This window comes from Triturus cristatus, chromosome 4_1 (assembly GCF_964204655.1).
Source record: "Triturus cristatus chromosome 4_1, aTriCri1.1, whole genome shotgun sequence".
Lineage (NCBI taxonomy): Eukaryota > Metazoa > Chordata > Amphibia > Caudata > Salamandridae > Triturus > Triturus cristatus.
In genome coordinates, this window is record NC_140585.1 from 611,845,133 (window position 1) to 611,870,390 (window position 25,258).

At 46.6% G+C, this 25,258-nt stretch overlaps 1 protein-coding gene and 1 pseudogene across 3 annotated transcripts in view; both read left to right on the top strand.

Annotated features, from left to right (window-relative positions):
• Window positions 1-25,258, top strand: part of PPFIA2 (PPFI scaffold protein A2) — a 1,995,062-nt gene that overhangs the window by 1,921,016 nt on the left and 48,788 nt on the right. The window lies entirely within an intron of this gene.
• Window positions 21,225-22,958, top strand: LOC146855289 (18S ribosomal RNA; annotated as a pseudogene).

The window sequence follows — 25,258 nt, forward strand, 5'->3', positions numbered from 1 at the left end:
CCGTCCGGAGAACAGCATATTATAGCTCCTAGAGCTTTCAATGTTTTTATACCTAACAAGTTTTCTGGGCATGATTTCGTAAGCAATAGATCTGTAGTCCGTGTTAATGGACCGACTGTGAATGCAAGTGGTTGCGATACTTCGTTAATAGTGGGCTTTCCTGAAAAACCAAGGGAAATATTTTGTGAGCCTGAGAGGGGTGCCCCTGGAACTTCATTGTGACTTATAGTTGTTCTGCTTGCCCCTGTATCGAGTAGAAACTTTCTGTCTTTCCCTAATACTTGACTCTGCACATAGGGACCCTCTTGATCTACAGGAACCTCAATAAGGGGTAAGCCAACTTCCCTCTCTAGGCTATTTCATGTGTAGCGCTGGTACTCTGGATAGTCATTTTGTGCATATTGGTACATCTGTTGTGTCGTGTTTTGTGTTGCGGCAATAGGCTGTGGCTGTTGTTGTGGTACGGTCTGTTGTGCAGTTTGCATAGGCTGTATATTCTGAGGTACTTGTTGTTGGATCTGATCCTGTCTAGGCGGACGTGGTCTCTCCTTGGTTTTACCCGTGGAGATATTATGTTTCAGAACTGCACAATCGTTTATATAATGACCTGGTTGTTTACAATAGTTGCATGTCCCTTTAACGGGAACCGCTGAGTTACTGGACTGTGTCGCACCCTTTTTATGACCGTCAGCTGGAACTGACTGAGCGACAAGCATTTTCATTTTCGTGTCTTTCATACGCCTTTGTTCGTGTTCTTGTTCTTCTCTAATTCTATTCTGGTGATACTGTAACATTTGTAACATTTGTGAAGGAGTGTTAGCTTGCCAAGTGCTCTCAACTTCCAATACTCTGTTTTTAACCTGCGGCAGTGAATTCTCGACTAGTTTTGTTACAAAAAGGTGTGGATATGACTCACTATTTGCTTTCAGGCCGCTATTAATACCAAAACATTTTTCAAATCGGGAATAAAAATCACTAGTGTCTTCATCGGGTTTCTGTTTACAAGCTGAGATTGCTCCCCAATCTTCCTTTTTCGTAGTTAACAAACGTGGCAATACTTGTACTAATAGACCTGGCAATGCTTTTGTTTTGTCCCCAAGCCCTACGCCTGCAGTTCGGTTATTTTCTTCAGTTTCTAATGTGGTCCAATCAATCTTTTGGTCTCCCACCTCCCATTCTTTTTCCTTGAGTTTCTAATAAATACCGGCAGGCAATAATACTTTCAATATTTTCATAATGTCAGGATAGGTATAATCACCCATGAGTAACATGTCCTTCAGTTCACGGTGAAAACCTGCTGGATCTTTGTCATGGCTGGGCACTAATTTTTTCATTTCCAATAGTTCTATTTTGGTTATGGGCGTGTACACAAACACGCGTCTAAACGTATTGTCATCATTCCTGACTGGGTGTACTTCGCGTAAGGGATTCTGTCTGTCTATGTAATACGGGTTTCTCTCCATGGAAGGAGCTGGATCATGTTCTGGGCACAAAAAGGCACTATATCTGTGTCTGTATTCTAGAATTACTTTAATTAGATCGGTACCTAAACCTCTCCATTTATTCATGAGCAGTTCTATCAATATATCAGGTAGGGGACCAGGATCGGAGTGTTGGCCTTTATATAATATGAGGAGATGTTGTATCATGTATATACTAGCTAAACGCTGTTCGTCTGGGGCGAGATTCAGAAACGTGTGTGCTAGCGCATCATCACTATATTTTTCAGAGCTGTCAGCCCATTGTACTGCTGACCTGGCTAATTCTTGTTCATCCATAGAATCGAGCACATGGTACCCCCTTCGTTCTCGGAGTAATTTATCAGTAGCCTGGAATAAGTGTTCAGGGGTCCTTGGATTTGTAATAACTGTTTGAAAAATTCTGTTACATTCTGGATGTATCGGACGTATTGTTTTATTAAAAGATCTTCCTTTTCCTACATAAGCTATCATTTGTTTAGCTGGTAATTCAAATTGCCCTGTGTTCATTTCTAACTGTTCCTCCTCCTCTTCCTCTGATTCAGTTTTATCTGCTTCTACTCTGTTTTCATGTATTCGTTCTACTTCTTTTCTGATCCTTCGGCACATGGCTTCTATACACTTCTGTTTATCATGTCTCCCGTCTGTTATATTCTGACCCCATTTGGTAAGTGCTTGCATTTCCTCCGAATCTACCTCAGGCCTATCTCTATTTCTGATCAAACAGTTTATAAAAAAGCGTAACAGTAATTTTTGTATGTCTACTTTCTGGTATTCCATGGCTTCGGCAATACTTTCAGGACCTTGCCCTGATTGGATAAAGCGATATATTTTGTCTAGATGTTCAACCATTCCTGGTAACGTCATTAAATAGTTTGCAGCTCGTCGCAAACGTACTGAAGACAGCAACATTCTGTCGTGTTTTCCTGGCACTGGATCATATCTACAATCGGAAAGAGGCTCGTTTAATATATTGTCTGATATTCTTTGGGGTGTACGTCGATATGCTAAATCTCTATAAGTCAATCTAGTTGTTGGCGGTGGCGTGGAAAAACCTCCTGTCGCACCCCCTGAGGTGCCAAGTCCAAAAGGATTTGTTGGGTGCAGGGTAGAGAGTGTCGGTGCAGGAAGGACTGTAGAAACAGATGGAATTGTTAGAACTTGAGTAAGAGTTTGTTGCTGCAGAGGTGAGTGCAGCTGATTTTGGGGTTGAGTGTCGTTAACGGGTGGTGTGCGTGGCTGCACACCATTAACATATTCGGGGGCTGCATCGTCTAAATAGGAAGAAAGGAAAATGTCCTTTGCGGTCTTGGGATGTACTTTAATCGGGAGTAACGGAGGTGGCAGATCTTCTGGTACCTCCAAAGTGGCCTTAGGCAAACCCTCGGCCAGAAGAGGATACATACCATTCATAAGAGTGTTTCGTTGTCTGTCTACTTGTTCTGTTTTTATTCGGGTACCTTCGTCAATTAATATGTTTTCTCGGGCCTTTTCTGAATCTTCCCTACTTTTCTCTTCCTTTCTGAGCGCTTTCTCTTTGCGCCTATGCGATTCTTTACGCCATAGTTCAATGGCATCTTTCTGTGACTGTCTGGCTTTCTTTTTCCATAACGCTTCTTCTATTCTCATGATGCAATCTGCATCCCATGTTCCAGCAGCGGGCCATCTCTGACTCTCTGCCAAATCCTTGGTGTAGTCCACCCATAAATCAAGATATAATACGGCATCTAGGCCATGTTTATGGTACATAAAGTACCCTGGAGTGTCCCTAGGTGGGATAGGAACAGCTTCCTCGAGTATCCCTTTTCTAGTTTTTATCTGTCTTAATTTTGAAAATAACGGCATCTTGAACCTTGTTACTTAATTCTTACTCGTTTTTTTTTTTTTTTTTTTTAACACAATAATTACAATAAACACAATAATGAAGATCGAACAATCACTCATACCACGACATTTAAAACATATCAAAACATTTTAGAACGAACAATAATAATTAGAATAAAACTAGTTAACTGCATAATACTAAATATACTGTATGTACTGCTAAACAGTACAGATACACTGCTAAAACAGTGCAGACCAGGTCTGTGTACCCAGACCCGTCTTGACCGGCACAAACTAATGTGCACGTCTAGATGCGTCCTCAGCAACGGTACTCACCGGGAAGCACGGAACGGAAGGCCTCGGAAGTCTGGACTGGACTAGACCAAACTGGACTGGACTCGACTCGTGACTTAGATACTTCGGAACTTCGGAATCTGGTGGGCCTCTGTATACCTCGGATCTTGCTCTCTCAGCTAGGCTCTGGTCGGGATTCTCCGCACTCCTCACCGCCTCGTCTGGGTGTTGATCGCAGCCTCAGTCGCCCCCGTTGGCCTGAGGGAGATACAGGAAATCCTGCGGGTACGCGTAATTGTCCGTCCGGCTGTGGCAGGAGACCGGGTCTGCAACGCACCTCCGGCGCGTGGGGTGTGAGAGGTGTCCCTGTTCGGGCGCCAATTATGTGGTAAATTTAAATTACCTAGACTTAATTTATGCGGTAAAATACAATACGAATAACTCAGTAAAAATAAGATGCAGAATCCGTGGTATTCGAGGGTATAATAGGGTATTTATTCCTTACAAAGGAATGATGGTTCGAACCAGGCAATCGAGTTCCGTCACCACGAAGGTTCAGGAAGGGATCAGCAATACATTATTGACAGGTTATGGCATATATAGTAATGCATTACAGTAAAGACAGATGCAGGAGGCGTAACAACTGATAAGAATACACATACGTAATAGAAAAGGCGTTACAATAGGCGTGCATAGAGGCGTATACTAAAAACGTCATTATGATGGTGACACAAATGGGTGGATCCATAAGAGAATCCTGCAAAGTCAGCAAAAATACATGGCAGAGATGCGCGCGCAGCCGCATGACGTGTGATTGACGTGTAACTAGAGGGTGAAGGGAACTTGACATTTAGCCCTACATGAGGAGACAGAAGTCTGGGGTGTCAGGACAACCTAGTCCTAAATCATATCTAATATCTTGTGTTTAAGGAACTATATTATCTAGAAGGAAAGGTCTTCTCGGACAGATCCTATTCTATACTGACTGTTAGTGCGTGTACAAGCGTCTAAGTGTCTACATGGGATGCGAGGGGGGCATGGGCCTACCATGGTAACGAGAGTCATGAATTACTTGCACGGAGACAGTAAGGCCGGGCCCTTTTCTCTGCAGCTAGAGGGATGTTTACCTACGCTACGTAGACAGGAATGCATTTCTTGAGGAGCGAAACAGATAACTTGAAGGCTGAATACAGTTTTGGCAGGCAACAGGCCGGGCTAGGCACCGTTAGCCGTGCAGGAAGTAAGACAAGGTTCATGGATACAGATGCAGGTCCAGGCTGGAGCATTCAGAGGCAGAAGCAGGAAAAGGCTCGATGGCAGAATTCAGGGCCTACCTTGCCAGAGCTGGAAAACGAGAAAAGTATACCATATAAAGACGGTGGCAAGGCATACTTAGGAACGGAATATCTGGCCCATTCATGGCAGATATGAAAGAGTACATATTAACGTTGGACACAATTGTATTTGCGTCTTCATAGCTTGAAATGGAGGGAACATACATGTACTTGTAGCATGTACATGGAGCCGTTGGGGTCTAGATAGGGGACACAATTGACCATAAAAATTCATATTTCCTCATTGTCACCGTCCCGGAAGTTCATGATGCGGGCTATCAGCGGGCGAGGCGGGAGCCCCGGATTAGGCCTCGGTCCCAGGGAGCGGTGCGCCCTCTCAACCACAAAGCCCGGTGTGAAGGAGTCTCTCCCAAAAATGTCTGACAACAGTTTTTCCACGAATACGTCCAGGCGGCCGGTAGCCGTGGACTTCGGGACCCCAGCAATTCGCACGTTATTGCGCCGACTGCGCGATTCCAAGTCCTCGTTCTTGATGGCCACCTCTTTCAAGATGCGTTCCATTCTATCTATGCGCTTGGTTTCTTGCACAGCGCCATCCTCTATGGCTGAGATTCTGGCCTCTGCCTCAACCAAACGCTTGTTATGGGCCTGGATCTTAGCCCCCATTGTCTCCAGCGTTTTATCTAGAGCATCGAAGCGACCATCAATGGACCTGAACCCAGCTCTCATCTCCTGCAACCAGTCTGGGGATGGGGCACGAGCCGCCGGCCCGCCGGACGCGCCATCAGCATGAGCTGCCATGTCGGGGCGCCTCTCAGCCGGTTGCTCAGCAAGCTTTCCAAATGGCAGCGTTTTCTGCTTCGGGTCCTTGCGACCCATGCCCCCAAACGACTGACTGGACACCAGCCAGCTCCCCTTAGATCAACGGTGGCCCCAAGTCGGTGCAGCGTCAGTTCAACAAGGCGGTCCAAACCACAATCGCTCGGAACAGCTCTTCGAACGGCTCAGCCCCTTCAGTGGCGCCAATCCTGCCCCGACTCCGCAGTATTCCGGGCAAGAGCCGTTGTCGTGTCCAGGCCAAGCCGCACGGCGACACCCCCAAGCACTAGACCAGGGAGCACCTGCACGGTGCCTCAGGACCCCAGCAGGGCAGGGGAGCAATCCACAATGACGCCTCCAGCCGCTGTGGCGCAGCGGTCTCCGCCTGGTGTTGGAGGGTAGGGTAGAGGAGGGCAGCCAGCACAGCCCGCAGAGCACAGGACGCCCTCAGAGAAGGCCCGAAAGCAGGGGCAGAAGCAGCCCGGGCGCTCGGCCCAGACCGGAGGTCCCCCGTCCCCCCCCACCGCCAACAGGCAATCCCGCTTCCCCCCCAGTCCCCCCGCCCGAGTTAGCAAGGGGTCCGAGGGAGGAAGACGAGCGAGGCCGTACCCGCAGCGCCGGACCAACACCGGGCACCCGGCCGGCCCCAAGCCAGCAGCAGGGCGGGGAGCAAGGCAGACCCCCGCCCGACCGCACCCAGGAGCTCAAAACCCCCTCGCAGCCCCCCAAGGTACCTGTCTCCGCACCGGCCGCCGGCGCTCCTAACGCCGCTCCCGATTGCCGATCCAGGCCGCCATCTTGGAGCCTCAGGCCGCCGGGTCCAATCCCTCCGCTGGCCGCAGGCGAGACACACGTGGCCCCATCGTCTTCGCGTCGTGCTCTGGGGGGGTCAGGGGGAGTAATAGCAGTGCTCTTCGTCCAGCGTCCGAGTCAGCAGACTGGGGACATCCGTGAATGTGCTGGGCCGACGGCGGAGCTTCAACGCCGCGCGGCCATCTCAGCCCGCGGCTTGGCCACACCCCCTTCTCGCTGCTGGTTGATTGCTCCTACAGTGTTGCTTTGCAGGCCCTTGCCCCCAGACACAGAGGGGAAGGAGGAGGAGGTCGTGGCAACTGCAGACGCCTTCCTTAATGTGCAACTCACAGGGCTGGGCGATCACGCAATATTGTTTAAATTTGGACTATTATTGCGTTCCTGGGACGCATGTCTAAAGTAAAGAAGTAGGGGAACGGACTGTGTTACATTTAAAAAGTAGGGGAACGCCGTGCCCTTCCGATCCCGCTCACTTCTATCACTGGGTTAGGGTGTCACTAGAACACAAATCTCACGAGATAGCGTGATTTTTTTAAGCCTACAACATGTTCCCCAAAAGCCTTTTTAAGAAACACTGTTAAGAAAAATCGAAAGGCTGTGAGCAATTCATTCACTTTTTTTTCGGTTTCAATCCCAGACATGCTCATTTCAGAATACTAAAATGATGAGAAAGAAATGTTTGATAGCTACACATTTCCACTGTCCACAAGGTAAGCAGGATGCCAGTCTGAATAAAGGCTTTAACCCTTTCTGTGCCTAGGATGTAATGGTTACGTCCTCCACCACAGTGAGGAAATATGAATTTTATGATCAGTTATGTCCCCTATCTTAGACCCCAACGGCTTCATGTGCATGCTACAAGTACATGTATGTTCCCTCCAGTTCCAGTTATGAAGACGCAAATACATGTGCGTCCACCGTCAACATGTCCTCTTTCAGATCCGCCATGAATGGGTCAGATATTCCATTCCTAAGTATGAAAGGCCACCGACTTTATGTGGTTCACTTTCCACGTTTTACAGTTCAGGCGAGTAGGCCCTGAATTCTGCCATCAAGCCTTTTCCTGCCTTCTGCCTCTGAAAGCTCCAGTCTGAGCCCGCATCTGTATCCATGAACTTTGCCCTACTCCCTGCGTGGCTAACGGTGCCTGATCCGGCCTGTTGCCTGCCAAAAACTGTATTTCACCTTCAAGATTATCTGCTCCGCTCCTCATCCGATGCATTCCTGTCTAGTAGTTTAGGTAAACATTCTTCCAGCTACCGAGCAAAGGGCCAGGCCTCACTGTCCTCATGCAAGTAATTCATAGCCCCTGTTACCATGGAAGATTCTTGCCCCCTCGCATCTCATGTAGACACTTAGACGCTTGTACACGCACTAACAGTCAGTATAGAATAGATTCCGTCCGAGAGACCTTTCCTTTTGGATAATACAGTTCTTTAAACATAAGATATTAGATATGATTTGGGATTAGGTTGACATGACCCCCCAGACTTCTGTCTCCACATGTAGAGCTAAATGTCAAGTTCCCTTCACCCTCTAGTTGCACGTCAATCACACGTCATGCGGCTGCGCGCGCATCTCTGCCAAATATTTCTGCTGACATTGCAGGATTCTCTTATGGATCCACCCCCTTGTGACATCATGTTTAATGACGTTTCTAGTTACGCCTATATGTACGCCTTTTTCATTACGTATGTATATTATTATCTGTATTATCAGCTGTTACGCCTCCTGCATCTGTCTTAATGTAATGCTTTTCATATAAATATCTTTACTTGTCAATAATGTATTGCCTTCCCTTCCTGAACCCTCGTGGTGATGGAATTTGATGCCTATGGTTCGAACCATAATTCCTTTGTAGAGGAATAAAGCCTTTCAGAACCTCTAATACCACGGATTCTGCCTCTTATTTTTACTGAGTTATTCTTACTAGACTTTACCGCATAAAAAAATAGTACAGGTAATGAAATATTTACCACATAAATTGGCGCCCGAACAGGGACACTTTCTCATCTCACGCGCCGGAGGTGCGTTGCAGGCCCGGTCTCCTGCCACAGCTGGACGGACAACAACGCGTACCCGCAGGATTTCCTGTATCTCCCTCCGGCCAAGCGGGGGTGACTGAGGCTGCGATCAACACCCAGACGAGGCGGTGAGAAGTGCGAAGTATCCCGACCAGAGCCTAGCTGAGAGAGCAAGATCCGAGGTATACCGAGGCTCACCAGGTTCCGAAGTTCCGAGTCCAGTCGAGTCCAGTCCGGTCCAGTTCAGTTCAGTTCCGAGGCCTTCCGTTCCGTGCTACCCGGTGAGTACCGTTGCCGGGGAGGCATTTAGACGTGCACATTAGGTTGTGCCGGTCAAGACGGGTTTGGGTACACAAATCCGGTCTGCACTGTTTCAGCAGTGTATCTGTACTGTTTGGCAGTATATCTAGTATGTCTTGCATATAATTCAGTATTATCCTATTATCCAGTGTTAGTATTATGTCAGTAACTAGTTTTCTATTAGTTATCATCGTTCGTTAAATGTTAAATGTTAAATGTTTTAATACGTTCTACATATTGTGGTGTGAATGATTGTTCATTATTGTGTTTATTGTATTAAGTGTGTTCAAGTAATAAGGTCTAAAAATGCCGCTCTTTTCAAAATTAAGACAGATCAAAACCAGAAAAGGGGTACTCGAAGAAGCTGTTCCCATTCCACCTAGGGACACTCCAGGGTACTTTATGTATCATAAGCATGGCCTAGATGCCGTATTATTTCTTGATTTATGGGTGGACTACACCAAGGATTTACCAGAAAGTCAGAGGTGGCCCGCAGCTGGGACCTGGGATGCAGATTGCATCATGAGAGTAGAAGAAGAATTATGGAAAAAGAAAGCCAGACAGTCACAGAAAGATGCCATTGAATTATGGCGTAAAGAATCATATAGACGTACAGAAAAGGCGCTCAGACAGGAAGAGAAAAGTAGGGAGAATTCGAATAAAGCCCGAGAAAATATATTAATTGAGGAAGGTACCCGAGTAAAAGCAGAACAAGTAGACAGACAACGAAACACTCTTATGAATGGTATGTATCCTCTTCTGGCCGAAGGGTTACCTCAGGCCACCCCGGAAATACCGAAAGACTTGACACCTCCATTACTCCCGATAAAGCACACCCCAAAACAGCAAAAGATGTTTTCCTTTCTTCCTATTTAGATGATGTAGCTCCTGAATATGCTAATGTTCCGCCACACACGCCGCCCACCGATGGTGCTCAACGCCAAGATCATCCGTCTGTATCCCCGCAACAACAAACTCCTACGCACATTCCCACAGGTCCATCTGTTTCTACAGTTTTCCCTGCATCTACAGTTTCTATCTTACATCCAACAAATCCTTTCGTGCCTAGCACCTCAGACGGTGCGACAGGAGGTACGACAGAAATTTTTGCCACGCCACCCCGAGGAAATAAATTATCCCTTAGAGATTTAGCATACGAACGTACACCCCAACTAGCAACTTCTGACATGTTTAAAGAGCATCTAGTGGATTGTAGATATGATCCTGTGCCCGGTAGACGGGACGGTATGCTGCTGTCATCACTACGTATACGACGAGCTTCAAGGTATTTAGCGACGCTACCAGGAATGGTGGCACATTTAGACAATATATATCACTTTGTACAATCAGGGCGAGGCCCTGAAAGTATTGACGAAGCCATGGAATACCAGAAAGTGGATGTACAGAGACAACTGTTACGCTTCTTCATAAACTGTGTGATCAGAAACCAAGACAGGCCTGAGGTAGAGCAGAAGGAAATGCAAGTACTTACCAGATGGGTTCAGAATATATCAGAAGGGAAACATGATAAACAGACATGTATAGTAGTTATGTGCCGAAAGATTCGCAAAGAAGTAGAACGAATACATAAAGAAAGATTAGAGACAGATCAACATGAATCAGAGGGAGAGGAGGACGAGGAATCAGAAATGCCTACAGGACAATTAGAAACGATGGCTTATGTAGGTAAAGGAAGATCTTTTAATAATACCAGATGCTTTAATGATCCGATACGTCCGATACGTCCAGAATGTAACAGAAATTTTCAAGCCCCTATGTTAAATATAAGGTCTCCTGAACACCTATTCCAAGCTGCTGATAAATTACTCCGAGACCGAAGGGGGTACCATATGCTCGATTCCATGGATGAACAAGAATTAGCCAGGTCAGCAGTACAATGGGCTGACAGTCCCGGCAAATACAGTGATGATGCACTAGCACACACGTTTCTGAACCTTGCCCCAGACGAACAGCGTTTAGCTGGTATATACATGATTCAACACCTCCTTATATTATATAAAAGCCAACACTCCGATCCTGGACCCCTACCTGACATATTGACAGAATTACTCACGAATAAATGGAGAGGTTCAGGTACTGATCTAATTAAAGAAATTCTAGAATTTCGAAACCAGTATATAGTTTTCGTATGCCCAGAACATGTTCCAGTTCCCACTATGGGAAGAAAAATGTATCACATAGATAGACAGAATCCCTTACGCGAAGTACACCCAATCAGAGGTGAAGATAATACCTTTAAACGCGTGTTTGTATACACGCCTATAACTAAAATTGAATTATTAGAAATGAAGAAAGTAGTACCCAGCCATGACAAGGATCCAGCTGGTTTCCACCGTGAGATAAAAGACATGTTACTCATGGGAGAGTATACCTACCCCGACATTATGAAAATATTAAAAGTATTAATGCCTGCCGGTATTTACGAGAAACTCAAAGAAAAGGAATGGGAGGTGGGAGACCAAAAGATAGATTGGACAGCATTAGAAAACGAAGAAAAGGCCCGAACTGCAGGATCAGGGCTTGGGGAAAAGACTACAGCACTACCAGGATTACTAGTGCAGGTACTGCCACGTTTATTAACTACGAAAAAGGAGGACTGGGGTGCAATCTCAGCCTGTAAACAAAAGCAAGATGAGGACACTAGTGATTTCTATTCCCGATTTGAAAAATGTTTTGGTATAAATAGTGGCATAAAAGCAAGTAGCGAGTCATATCCACATCTGTTTGTGACAAAATTAGTTGAAAATTCCCTACCGCAAGTTAAGAATAGAGTATTGAAATTCGAGAGTACCTGGCAAGGTAACACCCCGTCACAGATGTTACAGATGTTACAATATCACCACAATAGAATTAGAGAAGAACAAGAACATGAACAAAGACGTATGAAAGACACGAAAATGAAAATGCTTGTGGCTCAGTCAGTTCCAGCTGATGGTCATAAAAAGGGTGATTCCGCAGGTCCGGTGAAAGGGACATGCAACTATTGTAAACAACAAGGTCATTATATACACGATTGTGCAGTTCTGAAACATAATATCGCCACGGGTAAAACCCAGGAAAGACCACGTCCACCTAGACAGGATCAGAACCAACCACAAATCCCTCAGCATGCACAATCTAGGCCAGCTCCGCAACAGGCAGCTCCACAACAGACCGTAGCCACATCACAGCAGCAGCCTATTGCTGCCACACAAGCAACGACACAACAGATGTACCAGTATGCACAAACTGACTATCCCGATTATCAGCGATACACATGAAATAGCCTAGAGAGGGAAGTTGGCTTACCCCTTATTGAGGTTCCTGTAGATCAAGAGGGACCTTATGTACATAGTGAACTATTAGGGGAAGACAGAAAGTTTTTACTTGATACAGGGGCAAGCAGAACAACTATACGACGCAGTGAAGTTCCAGGGGCACCCCTCTCAGGCTCACAGAATATTTCCCTTGGATTCTCAGGAAAGCCTATCATTAATGAAGTATCGCAACCCCTTCCACTTACGGTTGGTCCATTGACACGAACTACAGATTTATTGCTTACTAAATCATGTCCAGAAAACTTGTTAGGTATAAAAACATTGAAAGCTCTAGGAGCTATAATATGTTGTTCTCCGGAAGGAGTACGATTATTTTTACGTGACTTCAAAGGTCACTACGTGTCCAGAGACATGGATCACCGGCTGCAGAATTTACCTACACATTTATGGGCACAAGGCCCCACTGATGTTGGTTGCATGAACATTACACCATATCGAGTCACACTAAAACCAGGAGTGGTACTACCACGAATGCGACAATACAAGTTACCACCAGATGCTGTTGTGGCTTTGCTGCAAATCATTGACGAGCTCATTGCACAAGGAGTGGTTGTGGAAACCGACTCCAATGTATGTAATGCACCGATAATTCCGATTCTTAAAAGAACGGATCCAAAGGGCCCACCAGTATATCGATTAGTTATTGATCTGCGCGAATTAAATAAATGTATTGTACCACAATACCCTGTGGTCCCAGATATCTCTTCATTACTAACAGCTATTGCTTCAGAAGCAACGTTCTTTACTGTAATTGATCTCAAGAATGCCTTCTTTAGCGTCCCAATAGATCCGGAAAGTCAATATTTGTTCGGATTCAGTTTAAATGGACGAAGTTTTAAATTCACACGCGCACCTCAAGGATTCACAGAAAGCCCCAGCATCTATAGCCAAGCACTGAAACGAGAACTTGACAGTATCCACATGCCAGTTAACGCTGCCCTGCTTCAATATGTCGATGATCTGCTGATCACCGCCCGAAGCGAACGTAAATGTGAAGAAGCGTCACTGACGGTTTTACAATTTCTGGCCGACAAGGGGCACAAGGTGTCCCCTTCTAAGCTGCAATTCTGTGTCCAGCAAGTTGTTTACCTTGGGCACTTGCTGTCCGAGGAGGGAAGACAGCTTACACCTGATCGCATCCAGTTAATTGCTAACATGCCACCACCTAAGACACAAAAGGAGGTGCGGGCTTTTATAGGTCTCACTTCATACTGTAGGCAGTGGATCCCTCAATATGCATTTCTAGCAAAACCACTCATCCAGTTGACAACACAGGAGGCAGCCACATCGACTGTCCTCCCTTGGACTCAAGAACATACGCAAACCTTTGAAAGCTTAAAGAAAGCTTTATGCCAAGCACCTGTTTTAGCAACACCATGTTACAGTAAACATTTTACACTCTTTGTTACAGAACGCGAAGGTACTGCCTTGTCAGTACTCACTCAGGAACAAGCAGGATCACACAAACCATGTGCTTATTTTTCTAGTACATTAGATCCCGTAGCTCAGGCTCTCCCTGCGTGCCTGAAATCAGTGGCAGCAACAGCTTTAGCAATCAGACAAAGCGATGCCATAGTATTAGGACATCAATTGACAGTACAAGTACCACACGCAGTAGAGGTTCTCTTGAACCGCACGCAAACACAACACTTGACTATAGCAAGACTCACCGGTTATGAATTAACATTGTTTCAGCCACACATAGAAACCAGACGTTGTAATACATTAAATCCTGCCACACTTTTGCCAGTAAACGGAACAGATCCATTAGCACATGATTGTATTGAAGTCATTACTATCACGACGAAACCCAGACAAGACTTGACCGATATTCCATTATCAGATCCAGACCTGACATTGTATGTAGATGGTTCATGTATGAGAACAAGTACAGGAGAGTTAGTGGCCGCTTACACAGTCACAACAGACACTGAAGTCATTGAAACAAATTGTATTAACACTTTGTCAGCTCAAGCAGCAGAGCTCATCGCTCTGACACAAGCCTGTATTCAAGCCAAAAATAAGAAAGTCAACATATACACAGATTCACGTTATGCATTCGGAGTCGTCCATGACTTCGGCGTACTGTGGCGAGAGAGAGGTTATTTAACTTCTCACGGTGCCCACATCCAACACGGACCCCTCATTCAAGCACTATTAGACGCGATTCATCTACCTACTGCAATATCGATTATGAAATGCAAAGCCCATACAAAAGTTACCGATATCATTTCTCAGGGTAACGACCTAGCTGACAGAACAGCTAAACAGACTGCTCAGAATCAGACTCATACAACTGACACGACAAAGACAATAGTTCCGACACCAACACATTGCATGACAGTTAAGGATCCCGCCCTTGATGTAATTGACATACAGACACATGCTACACCAGAAGAAATAAAGAAATGGACTGAATTAGGAGGGATCCAAACGGATCAGGGATGGATGACGAAGGGAAAATCTATATGGTTTCTTCCCGACTCCATGGTTCAAGTCATCATTAACACAATACATAGTCCAGCGCACCTAGGAGAAAAAGCTATGCTAGACAGCGTTCAACACATTTGGTTCAACAAACACTTGCGAGCAGCAGCCAAACAGAAAGTACGTACCTGTATGATATGTTGTCAGTTTAATCCAGGTAAAAGCATTTCCGTAGAGCAGGGTGGATTTCAACCTCCCGATCACCCTTTTGAAGTCCTCCAGATGGATTATATCCAGATGGAACGATGTCGAGGATTCAAATATGTTCTCGTAGTTGTCTGTGCTCTTTCCCGTTGGACAGAAGCCTACCCGGTTTCAGATTACACTGCCCCGACTACTGCCAAACAGCTAGTTCGAGAATTCTTCCCACGGTACGGTTTGCCTCGTGTCGTGTACTCAGATAACGGCCAACCATTCTCATCCGAACTAATGAAACACGTTTCACTTCTGTTAGGTTACCAATGGAAATTCCACTGTGTCCGACATCCCGAGGCAGCAGGTCTCGTGGAACGTCATAATCAAACTCTGAAAATTAGATTGTCCAAAATATGTAGAGAAAAAGGTGTCGATTGGATAGTAGCCTTACCAGTTGCGCTCTTTTACATGAGAATGGTAGCACATTCTCGAACAGGGCTATCCCCGTATGAGGTGATCTTCGGTAGACCACCAAATATGTGGGGGACGCCTATACCTCGTAAAATCACTGATGTTGACTGTAATATGCTGACAGATTACCTGGCTTCCTTGATGTCTGCACTACAATCTTGTCGTTCACAGGTAGCTGCAGCTTTTCCCGATAACACTGAGGTGAAGCCCCACGACGTGGTTCCAGGTGACCTGGTTCTTGTGAGGAATTTCGACCGGAAGACCCAGCTGGAGCACAGGTGGAAGTCGCCCAAACTCGTCTTGCTGACCACAAGGACAGCCGTGAAGATTGAGGGACGTAAAGGGTGGTTGCACTCGAGCCATATCAAGAAATTTTATGGACTACCGTCCGATGTGAACACTCAGCCCTGCATTCCCTCACAGACAGACTCAAAGCTCCCCTTGGTTGAAAGGACGGAGAACGAACTCTATAAACTGAAACTAAGGTCTAGCAAGTCAGACAATTTGATTGTTTAAGTCCTCTCCAAGGTGAATCGGTTGAATTTGTCTCTGACATGTATCCTCTAGACCGAAATAGAGAGAGAAATAGACAGATACAGCTTAAAAAACATGCGTACTGTAAATCGCTTCGTAGTCACTGCATAGTGACATTATTAATTTTGTTTTTTCTAAGTCTTCTGATCATCATTTCTAGTGTATTGCTACATATGTATTACCCTATTTCTAAGCGTGCTTACAATACTACTGCTGAACATTCTTTTAGCGAATTACCTCCGCATGAGCTGCGCAACAACACTTTCATAAGTATGTTACATCATTCCCATCAGACCAACAATGCTACCAATTGTTGGATATGTGGCCGACTCCCTCCCTATCAGAACTATAAGGGAGTCTTGCCTCTCTTTCCGTATCCGTTCACACACAATGGCTCCTGTGGAGCGTGGTTTAGTTTGATTAATTCCCTAGATTCAAATTCCATAGTTTATCAAGACAACTGGGTATGGGGAAACCTGAACCTAGTTTTGCTTAAAGTCTGCTACCCTAACAAGGAGGGACTTCCCAAAAGAACAGGAACTGATCTAGAAAATGAAGTATATGGATTAGGTAATTTTACACTTAACCTCATGATTCTGAATGTTGAATCCGAAGCTACACCAATCTTGCCCGCTATGTCAGTATTTCCAGTTAAAGGAATTATGTGTAAGAAAGAATGGTTCCATACACATGGGCCATAGTAAATGTACCACTGTAATAAAATTCAGTGATCAAGGCAAGTCTACATTCAGAGCTTCTCGTCATTCCTACTTCATATGTGGCCAGACTGCATATATACGTTTACCTCTAGATTGGGATGGTACCTGTTACATAGCATGCCTTCTGCCACCTGTTTTCCTAGCCCCTCCTGATTATCACAGAAATACCCATTTAGTACACAATAGACAGCAGAGAGATCTCCCGATTGTTGATTACACTGAAACGGCATGGGAGCAATACACAGATTTCAATAAAGGTTTCTTTCCCTATATAGGTACGGTCACTAATAGTAAGCTGATACGTAGATTAACTAGAACCCTTGAAGCAGTAGTGAATGAGACTACTTCCGCCCTAGGCAACTTAACAGAGGAGCAGTCTGCGATGCGGATTGTTGTGCTTCAAAATCGTCTTGTCCTTGACGTCATCCTGGCCGATTAGGGGCGGAGCTTGTAGGGTCATCGGATCAAGTTGCTGTGTTTTCATACCAGAAAACTCGCCGTCAGTATATAAAGCCATAACTCGCCTTCATAAGATTATAAGCCAGATACACCAGAGTCCAGGCACCTGGACTTGGTCCGGTTGGTTCTGGAGCGTGTTGTCAGCCTGGGGATGGAGGATTCTATCCTTCCTAGGTATTGGCTTTCTCATACTATTCAGTTGCTGCTTATGTCTACAATGTGGGCCAGCGATTTGTGGTTTGTGTGCCACATCGTGTATTCCGCATCCAAGTTTTCGTTCAAGATCCCGGAAGAAGAAAGAAGAACAAATGATGCTATATGAACAGATTGATGGATTGATGAAGATCGATATCTCCTGAGGGTCCGTAGGGGACAAGGAGGGAATGAGGAAATATGAATTTTATGATCAGTTATGTCCCCTATCTTAGACCCCAACGGCTCCATGTGCATGCTACAAGTACATGTATGTTCCCTCCAGTTCCAGTTATGAAGACGCAAATACATGTGCGTCCACCGTCAACATGTCCTCTTTCAGATCCGCCATGAATGGGTCAGATATTCCATTCCTAAGTATGAAAGGCCACCGACTTTATGTGGTTCACTTTCCACGTTTTACAGTTCAGGCGAGTAGGCCCTGAATTCTGCCATCAAGCCTTTTCCTGCCTTCTGCCTCTGAAAGCTCCAGTCTGAGCCCGCATCTGTATCCATGAACTTTGTCCTACTCCCTGCGCGGCTAACGGTGCCTGATCCGGCCTGTTGCCTGCCAAAAACTGTATTTCACCTTCAAGATTATCTGCTCCGCTCCTCATCCGATGCATTCCTGTCTAGTAGTTTAGGTAAACATTCTTCCAGCTACCGAGCAAAGGGCCAGGCCTCACTGTCCTCATGCAAGTAATTCATAGCCCCTGTTACCATGGAAGATTCCTGCCCCCTCGCATCTCATGTAGACACTTAGACGCTTGTACACGCACTAACAGTCAGTATAGAATAGATTCCGTCCGAGAGACCTTTCCTTTTGGATAATACAGTTCTTTAAACATAAGATATTAGATATGATTTGGGATTAGGTTGACATGACCCCCCCAGACTTCTGTCTCCACATGTAGAGCTAAATGTCAAGTTCCCTTCACCCTCTAGTTGCACGTCAATCACACGTCATGCGGCTGCGCGCGCATCTCTGCCAAATATTTCTGCTGACATTGCAGGATTCTCTTATGGATCCACCCCCTTGTGACATCATGTTTAATGACGTTTCTAGTTACGCCTATATGTACGCCTTTTTCATTACGTATGTATATTATTATCTGTATTATCAGCTGTTACGCCTCCTGCATCTGTCTTAATGTAATGCTTTTCATATAAATATCTTTACTTGTCAATAATGTATTGCCTTCCCTTCCTGAACCCTCGTGGTGATGGAATTTGATGCCTATGGTTCGAACCATAATTCCTTTGTAGAGGAATAAAGCCTTTCAGAACCTCTAATACCACGGATTCTGCCTCTTATTTTTACTGAGTTATTCTTACTAGACTTTACCGCATAAAAAAATAGTACAGGTAATGAAATATTTACCACAACAGTGGCAGTGTGCAGAGGACATAACCATTCTATCCTCTGCACACCTCCAGTAAATCCCTTTGGTGTTTACAACAGAAGGATCTCTTTTTATAAAAAAATTCAGCCCGGGGAGCTGGGGAAGAGCTTCCCCTGCCTCCCGATGCATTAAATAATTTTCTTTTTGTGTGAAGGTGATCGGTGCCAATGGCGCACGGACGTCATTACATTGAAAGTGAAATTAGCCTAGTGGCTCAATGGAGAAAAAAGGTCCATTTTCGGTGAAAAAATGCGCTGCGTCCATGTTGCATTGTGGACCATTTTCTGTCGCGGGCACTAGGTCTACCCACCCAAGTGAGGTACCATTTGTATCGGGAAACTTGAGGGAATGCCAGGAAGTTTGTGCTTCCCTGCAGATTCCAGAACTTTCCATCAAGTCAGCCCACCCTGTATAGCTCTAGGTTGGCTAGGTTTCCCTAGGTGCTGGCTGACCTAGGGTCCAAAATCTAAGGGAACAAAAATGGTAGGAAAAGTGTTATTACCAATTGTCTGGGCCCAGGGGGGTTTCACCTGTGTGGCCAGGTTCAGGAGCTTTGATCGGGCCCCGCTAGGCCCCGGGGCAGGTGCTTCTGCCCTGGGATCCGTCCTCTGGCCTGTCGCACCACCAAGGGCCCAGGGTAGGGTAGCTTCCCCTGCTTGGCCGGTTCAGAAGCTCTGACTAATACCCCGAGGTGGGAGCCCACTGGACCAGAACCCAGGAGTCCCCTAAGCCCCATGTTCGGATCCGCCGCATGACAAAGCACCCGGGACAGGGTCCCATGGGCATGGGGAGGCCTCCCCTGCACAGTGGGTCGAGGAGCATCGACCAGGCCCCAGGACGGGCGCTCCCTCCCTGAACTCTGTCCGAAAGCCTGCTGCACTACCAAGGGCCAGGGATGGGGGTCCATCAGGCTCGGGGAGGCTTCCCCTGCTTGGCCAGGTTCAGAAGCTCTGCCCGGAGCCCCAGCAGGCCCCGGGGGTTTGAGTCCCCATCCTGGGCTCTGTCCTCCAGCCCAGCGCATGACCAAGCCACTGGGCTGAGCTTCCGTGGGCCCGGGAGGCCTACACTGTGCAGCTGTGTCCAAGAGCTCTGAGTGGGCCCAGGGTGAGCACTGCCACCCTGAGCTCCATCCTACAGCCTGATGTGTGTGTGTGTGTGTATGTGCTTATATAGCGCCGAATCACCCCTGGGGGTATCTCTGCGCTGTACTCATACCGCTGTAGGAACCCTTCCTGGCTATCCGTGTGAAGTGTCCACTCCTGGGCACCCCCATGGTGAAGCCAGGCATCCCAGCGCTGTTGGGGCCGTTGTGGAGACTAAGCAAGCTATTGCCCAGAGTTGCAGCGTGGGACCCATGATTAGAATAGGCACTGATGCGAGAATATCAGGTCCGCGGAATTTATAGCCCGAGACCCTGCCGCGTCGGGAATCAAACCCTGGTCCCGGACCAGTGCTCTGCATCGAGGTCTGCCACTCTAACCATTGAGCCACACTTCTCCACTGATGCACCACCAAGGGCCCAGGACGGGGGTCCATCGGGCCTGGGGAGGTTTCTCCTGCTCGGCCAGGTTCAGAAGCTTCGACCGGGGCACTGGGGTATGAGTCCCTCATCCTGGGACCGTCCCCTGGTCCGCCACATGACAAGCACCGGGACGGGGTCCCATGGGCCCAGGAAGGCCTCCCCTGCATGGCCAGGTACAGGAGGTCTGACTGGGCCTTAGGGCCCTGCCGGGTCCTGGGCCTGGCACACCCATACTGGGCTCCTGCCTGCTGCACTGCCAACGGCCCAGGGCAGGGAACCATCAGGCACGGAGAGGCTTTCTCTGCTTTGCTGGGTTCAGGAGCTCCCCTAAGGCAGCCACCCCTGATGTAGGCAGGGTGCAGTGTATATGAAAGGTAGGCCATGTACTGCTGTGTGACATGTCCTGCTAGTGAAAGATTGTGTATTTTGTTTTTCACTATTGAAAGGCTGTCTGTCCCATAGACTTATCATTGGGACTGCACTGTAACATTTTACATGTGCAGCTTTCCATAGGGACAGGATAGAAAAATGAAGTTTAGGCTCTCTGAACTCATGGTGTTTTTTTAAATTATGTGTTTGAAGATGCCACTTTATGGGCATTTTCTTACTTTACCATTCAGTGTGCCTCTGGCTGTTTGTGTATTCAGCGTCTGGTGTTTGAGTGACAGGAGCTAGGATGTGCATTCACTCTAGACAGGCACTGGGGGGGGGGGGGGTTGAGGTGTGCCCTGCCTTGCCTGGGTGACTCATCTCAGGGCTGAATAGACCTGGTCCCCATTTAGAGTGGTGGGAGGAGTTTCGCTTGCACCTGAATAGGCTGTGTCTCCTTTTTCACAATGCTGGCTCTGCCCCCAGCGGTAATGCTGCACCAGGGAGGACAGGACTAGTTTGGACTGGGCCCAGAGACCCTTACAGCAAAGAGAACAATGAGAAAATGGGGTATAAGTATTACAAGTACTTCACAGAACAAGAGGACTCTGCCATGAAGAAGAGCTGGGCCAGCTGTAAACACACCTGTCCTCCCAGGCGGGTGGGCTTCCCCAGCAGGCTCCAGGGGGGTGTGAAGGTCAGTCCGGGATGGCACGCTGCTCCCAACAACCCGTCCAGCAGGTACGGCTACCTTGTTGATCCTGCCAGTAGCATATGCTTGTCTCAGAGATTAAGCCATGCACATATAAGTACACACGGGCCGGTACAGTGAAACTGCGAATGGCTCATTAAATCAGTTATGGTTCCTTTGATCGCTTCATCTGTTACTTGGATAACTGTGGTAATTCTAGGGCTAATACATGGCGGCGAGTGCTGACCTCCCAGGATGCGTGTATTTATCAGACCAAGACCAATCCGAGCTCGCCAGCCGCTTTGGTGACTCTAGATAACCTCAGGCCGATCGCACGTCTCCATGACAGCAACGATACCTTCAGATGTCTGCTCTATCAACGCTCGATGGTACTTTCTATGCCTAGCATGGTGACCACGGATAACGTGGAATCAGGGTTTGAATCCGAAGAGGGAGTCTGAGAAACGGCCACCACAGCCAAAGAAGGCAACAGAGGCGCAAATTACAGACTTGAGGAGGTAGTGCAGAAAATAACAATACAAGACTCTGTTGAGGTCTTGTAATTTGAATAAATACACTTTAACAACTTTAATGAGGATCCATAGGAGGACAAGTCTGGTGCTATCAGCCAGGGCAATTCCAACTCCTATAGCGTAAGTTGCTGCAGTTAAAAAGCTTGTAGTTGGAACTTGAGATCGAGCTACCGCGTGTCCCAGCCCCTGCTTCTTGGTGCCCCCTTGATGCTCCTGAGTGAGTGTCCTGGGGTCCGAAGCGTTTACTTTGAACAAAATCAGTGTTTGCAAAGATGGCCTTTCGCCTGAATAGTTTAGCTAGGAATAATGGAATAGGACTCTAGTTCTATTTTGTTCCTTTCCGAAACTTGGGCTGAGATTAAGAGGGACGGCCAGTGGCATTTGCATAGTGCCACTAGAGGTGAAATTCTTGAACCGGCGCAAGACAAACCAAACTGAAAGCATTTGCCAAGAATGTTTTCATTAATCAAGAACGAAAGTCAGAGCTTGGAAGCCATTCAGATCAGTAGTTATTCTGACTATAAACGATGCCAACTAGCGATCCAGCGGCGTTATTCCCATGACCTGTAAATTAGCTTCTGGGTAACCAAAGTCTTTGGGTTCCGCGAGGGGCATGGTTGCAAAGCTGAAACTTAAAGGAATTGACAGAAGGGCAACACCAGAATGGAGCATGCAGCTTAATTTGACTCAACAAGGTAAACCCCATCCGGCCCAGACATGGAAAGGATTGAAAGATTGATAGCTATTTTTTGATTCTGTGGGTGGTGGTGTATGGCCGTTCTTAGTTGGTGGAGCAATTTGTCTGATAACAAAGAGACCCCTCTATGCTACGTAACCCCCAGCAGTCAGCATCCAACATCTTAGAGGGACAAGTGGCGTTCAGCCACAGAAGATGGAGAAATAACAGGTCTGTGATGCTAATAGATGTCTGGGGCTACACATGTGCTACACTAAACGGATCAGCGAGTGTCTACCTTTCACCGACAGGTGCAAGTAACCAGGGGATCGCAATTATTTCCCATGAAGGAGGAATTCCTAGTAAGCGTCGGTCATAAGCTTGTGTTGATAAGTTCCTGCCCTTTCTACACAACTCCCGTCACTACTACCAATTGGATGATTTAGTGAGGTCCTCAGATCAGCCCCAACGGGGTCGGCAATGGCCCTGGCAGAGTGCTGAGAAGACGATCAAACTCAACTATCTAGTGGAAGTAAAAGTCGTAACAAGGCTTCCGTAGGTGAACCTGCGGAAGGATCATTAACTGCAGAATGGCCGAGCGACTGATGGCGCCAGCCCAAAACCCTCAGCTGCCTCACAGACGGAACACATTGTAGGCGCAGGGCCGAGCTCTGCCCTTGCGCGCCCTCGTGGAGGAGCGGTCTGTGGCCACTAGGGCGCTTGGGTGAGGACCAGGCGCGGGGCGGGCTCCTCCACCCTGGATGCGTGAGGGACCAGAGACGTCCTTGCCCCTCTGGGAGGGGCACAATGGTAGGCCCTCCCGAGATGGAAGCCAAGCTCACCCAGCATGACCCCGCGGTGGGTAACCAAATGGCAGTGCCTCCCCAGGCTGGGAGTGCCCCGAAGGCCTTGGGCTCTCCCTTGTCCGATCTTGGCCTGACTGGGTTTAGTGCGACGGAAGAGCTGCCCTTCTCGGGCAGCAGGGCAGCCTATACTAGAAGGAGCCAATTATTGATCAGGTGACCCCCCTCCTTTGTCTGAGAGTCAGATTCGAGAAATGATCAGTAACTGTGGCATTGCACAGATAACGGAGTACCCCTGTGATGGAGACTCTACTAGTGAATGAATCTCTCCCTTCCTATCCTTGTTCTATATCACCTGAAGATATTTCTTATACTCCCCTCAGTGAAATCCGGATTATAATAAAGATGCTGACCCCACTCCCAGAGCAGAATTTATCTAGCGTTCTGACATGCTAGCTCTTTAAAAATACCTGACAGAGAATCTTCAGTTACAGGTAGAACATGTATTCCCTGGATGTGCACGGGCATGTTTAAACAGTTTCATGTGCTCCTTACTCCAAAACTGCCTGTGGACAGAGAGGTGAAGGATCTGCTATTCATGAATTGAAAAATCCGTCGAAGGTAGCATGCCCTAGATTCCTCACAAGATTATGCCCCTTAGCTGAGAGTGAACTGGTGCTGCCTGCTGCTATAGCCTTACATTATGTGTTAGCCAATGTGTTTAGTAAGTCCTTAGTGGTCACTGATGGTGTATTAGTAGCTAATCCTGCTGGCAAACATGTGGAGTGGGCCCTCAAGAAGTGCTTTGTAGGTTTGAATCTAGCTAACCTCGCTAGTATCTATGCAGTAAATGTCTTTCGACCTCTTGTAATGGACTTTCAATCAATAGCAGCAGCCTTTCATTCAATCTGAGGAAGACTACAGATCCTTTGGCTAGTATGAAGCTTCAAGCCATTTTCTTTCTGATGTCACCTGTGATGAACTGAAGGTGACTGCATTTACCAAAAGCATGAATCAGGTCTGTTTTTCATGATTGAAGTATTGGAGTTCAGAAGGTGATCTTTTTTGGTTACACTTTGAGGGCTCTTCCCTTTTTGTCGGTCAAGTTTAAGAATATTTGAGAAGGGCTTTTAGGAACCAGAAAATTCTGATCTTTAAAAGAGCACTAGCTGTGGAACCTTCAGCGCTTACGTCCACAGGGGACAATTCCAGTCATCCTTCGGGGCCCAGGAAACTGGTTAATTAAAATCCTCTTCCACAAGCCTCAACAGAAGTCATGACAGACCTGTGGGAATTCTGTTTTCTCTGCACTCCTTAGGGTATGAGTGACTTTGGTTCTGAATTTTGAAGGGTTTTTCTATTTTCAAATACCTCCTATCCAGTCCGTTTCACTGTGAGCTCTTAAGGCTACACTTTTCATTGCTCAAGCCATTGGGGTAGGCATACTTCAGGTTTTTGACTCTAAAAGCCTTCTTTTTATTAGCTACTATGTCAGCTCACAGAATTGGGGAGCTGGATTCTTTTCAGTTAAGACTCCCCATTTCAAGGGTTTCCCAGACAGACATGTTTTACATTCAGGTTATGATCTTCAACATAAGGTAGTTTCAGCATACAATACAGAGTGGAAGATCACACTGTATCCTCTTTTTCCTAATCCTTCAACAGAAGAGGAGGAGGGATTTTGGCACCTTTTGGATATAACTCAAGCAGCCCAGCTTTACATCTCAAGATCTGTAGCTTACAGACTATGTGAAAGGCTGTATGTTAATTTGGGTATTTTTCAAGAGGGATAAAAAGTTCCAGCTTTCTGGATAAACTCTATAATTTGTTAGTATTAAGCAAAGGAAAATGTTGATTTGCATGGTCCCAGAATGCTTGGTTTTCGTGGGAAGGTGTCTTCATGAGAAGAGGCTGAGGGAGCATTGCTCCAGACAATGTGATGAGGAGCAACATGGACGATTTCTTCAACTATTATATCCCAATATTGTTTGAGTATGAGGGATGAAAAGCCTTTGGATTTTGCAAAGGTTACTTTTGTAATGGAATTTACTAAACTAAATGTTGCATTACTTTGGATAT